This window comes from Schistocerca cancellata, chromosome 4, assembly GCF_023864275.1.
Source record: "Schistocerca cancellata isolate TAMUIC-IGC-003103 chromosome 4, iqSchCanc2.1, whole genome shotgun sequence".
In the NCBI taxonomy this organism is placed as follows: Eukaryota; Metazoa; Arthropoda; class Insecta; order Orthoptera; family Acrididae; genus Schistocerca; species Schistocerca cancellata.
The window spans coordinates 440,371,972-440,375,602 of record NC_064629.1 but is presented as its reverse complement, the minus strand read 5'-3'; positions in this window follow the sequence as shown (position 1 = coordinate 440,375,602).

Genomic DNA, 3,631 nt, shown 5'->3' with positions numbered 1-3,631 from the left:
GCTGGAATTCGAGAACATACCTTCTTTGAACCTGCCAGATTACTGGCTGGCGGATTAAATAGCCAACTCATCTGTGGATTTAAGTTATAAGATGAAAATTAAGCTGGATGTTATTTAAACTACACGAAAGAAACTTAAAGAAAGAGTTCTTTTCTGTGTGTAAATGTACGAGGGTTGGAACTTTAATAGTGGCAACTATTTATTTACAGCTCGTACAAAATAGATACGTGTTTCAAAGTTTTACTGACCTTCAAAGTAGTTACCAGCATTGTGTATAACCCGTTGCCAGCGATGTGGAAGTCGTGGCAGTGACAGTTGTGTTGACAGTTCGAGCGGCGCGGTCTATTGCCCGAAGAATTTTTAGCAGTTCTGAAGCGAATGCCGTGAAGTGTTCCCTTCAGTTTAGAAATCGAGTTGACCTTGCGACTGCCTAAGTCAGGGGAGTGCAGTAGGTGGTATAGCACTTAGCAGCCCCATCTGTCAAACAGATCAGTAACAGCTTGCACTGTACGTGCTTGAGCATTGTCTTGCAAAACGATGGTCAGGTCCTGCAGAAAGTGTCATCACCTCTGTCTCTAAGCTGGTCATAGGTTGTATTCCAAAAATGAACAGCTGATCGTAGGTTGTGTTCCAAAAATGAACAGCTAGGGACTCCACCACGGTATTCCTGAGTGAGAGACGCCAACTTTCTGCCACAAATCTGCCAATGGGAGAACGAGGTGCGGTCACATAAGGTACACGAGAGGGTCGGCGAGGTAGCGGCGGCAACAGCGGGGCGCTCCCTTGCCTGCCAGCTTTCTTACCCTCTGGACGTGCCCACAGATCCTAGGGCTAAACGCTCTTTCCGTACCATGTGCTGCTCACTCCATGGCTGTAGCCAATTTTTGTGAATATTATTCCCATTAGTGGTAGTTCTCGGGAATAAAACCCATTTTGCCCAGATTCCTGGTATTTTTCATTTTACGTCTAGGAAAATCTCCCCAGATGCCCACCTGAGCCCGTGTTATCATTCTGACGAGTACAGCGCCATCGAATCGTTATAGCATGCAACGGCATATTGTCCAATGTACTTTCCTTTGTTCAAATGAGCTCTCGAGTCGATAAAATTACGTTCGCTTAAGAAAAGTACACTACTGGCCATTAAAATTGCTACACCAAGAAGAAATGCAGATGATAAACGGGTATTCATTGGATAAATATATTATACTACAACTGATATGTGATTACATTTTCACGCAATTTGGGTGCATAGATCCTGAGAAATCAGTACCCAGAACAACCACCTCTGGCCGTAATAACGGCCTTGAAAAGCCTGGGCATTGAGTCAAACAGAGCTTGGATGGCGTGTACAGGTACAGCTGCCCATGCAGCTTCAACACGATACCACAGTTCATCAAGAGTAGTGACTGGCGTATTGTGACGAGCCAGTTGCTCGTCCACCATTGACCAGACGTTTTCATTTGGTGAGAGAACTGGAGAATGTGCTGGCCAGGGCAGCAGTGGAACATTTTCTGTATCCAGAAAGGCCCGTACAGGACCTGCAACATGCGGTCGTGCATTATCCTGCTGAAATGTGGGGTTTCGCAGGGATCGAATGAAGGGTAGAGCCACGGGACGTAACACATCTGAAATGTAACGTCCACTGTTCAAAGTGTCGTCAATGCGAACAAGAGGTGACCGAGACGTGTAACCATTGGCTCCCCATACCATCACGCCGGGTGATACGCCAGTATGGTGATAACGAATACACGCTTCCAATGTGCGTTCACCGCGATGTCGACAAACACTGATGCGACCATCATGATGCTGCAAACAGAACCTGGATTCATCCGAAAAAATGACACCCAGGTTCGTCGTTGAGTACACCATCGCAGGCGCTCCTGTCTGTGATGCAGCGTCAAGGGTAACCGCAGCCATGGTCTCTGAGCTGATAGTCCATGCTGCTGCAAACGTCGTCGAACTGTTCGTGCAGATAGTTGTTGTCTTGCTAACGTCCCCATCTGTTGACTCAGGGATTGAGACGTGGCTGCACGATCCGTTACAGCCATGCGGATAAGATGCCTGTCATCTCGACTGCTAGTGATACGAGGCCGTTGGGATCCAGCACGACGTTCCATATTACCCTCCTGAACCCACCGATTCCATATTCTGCTAACAGTCATTGGATCTCGACCAACGCGAGCAGCAATGTCGCTATACGATACTTTATCAATGTCGGAAACGTGATGGTACGAATTTCTCCTCCTTACACGAGGCATCACAACAACGTTTCACCAGGCAACACCGGTCACCTGCTGTTTGTGTATGAGAAATCGATTGGAAACTTTCCTCATGTCAGCACGTTGTAGGTGTCGCCACCGGTGCCAACCTTGTGTGAATGCTCTGAAAAGCTAATCATTTGCATATCACAGCATCTTCTTCCTGTCGGTCAAATTTCGCGCCTGTAGCACGTCATCTTCGTGGTGTAGCAATTTTAATGGCCAGTAGTGTATTTATTTTGTGGGTGACATATAAGCCATTCTGAATAAAATATTTAGTTTATTTAAAGTGTATTCCGTTTAGTTAGTATTTTGAACGGTATCTATAGACACACACATCTGTCAGACAGCTGGTGTTTTACCTTTAAGAAGCACTAGAGCAAATACAGGTGAGGAAGTGAATAAGGCTAGTTATCAATATGAAAAGAGAAATATCAACGCCCCCTTCTCAGCTTTGACAAGTAAGGTGCAACGCAGAGGGCTCAAGTGGGAAACTGTAGTTGTTTCTACAAAAAGCTGGGAACTCACACACAAATTTGAAACAATACTCCTAAGCCCCATATGATGTGCCTGAAGCTAAAATATGTCGTAGTTCTATATACTAAAATCATAGCTTGCCCTGCATGTATTTTTTGAGGAAGATAATGTTTGTTCTTATTAGCGTAGGCCTGTCTTGCTACATACGAGTATAACGACGGAGCCTCGCCTGAGAGCTCTGCTTGGCGGTGTTTATATCGCAGTAGCCAACTCTGGTCGCATCGTTTTCCAAATTTGATATATTTCTTAGTGTCTTTACGAAAGCTTTCAGCGTCGATGGTAGCAAATGATACATCACTGTAATTGTATTTTCAGGAGCTACTGAATGCAGTTATGGCAAGTACACGGTTCCATTAAAAAACCATACTTGTTTCAGTACCTCAGTTGGTACCAAAATTCAGAGCATTAGCCATACAAAACATTTCATGCCCCTCTTCGTACTATCAACTGTGGAAAAAATCCTCGTTTCGCTGTCCGAAACCGTCCACTCTGTATAAGTACTGGGTCCTGGCGTTTGTCATACACATAGGATCCTTGACTATACTCGCCGGTTTGGTTGATACGTACATCGTCCATAATAAGGAGAGTAACACCGCTGACAATTCACAAAAAAGTTAAAAATGTTAGACTGCACGCAGTATTCTATCTCTCTTCCGCTTACCCATCGTATCCAAGTTCTCGAATTAAAGAGTTGCCGATATGAACAAAAACCTTTTTTAGTACCATACTGAGAAAAGATTATGTATGATTCGCTGCCAGATTTGGGAATTGCTGTGAACACAAGCAAGAAAACTTTCAGTTCAAGAAATCTATATCATGTACCTGAGAGTAATTTT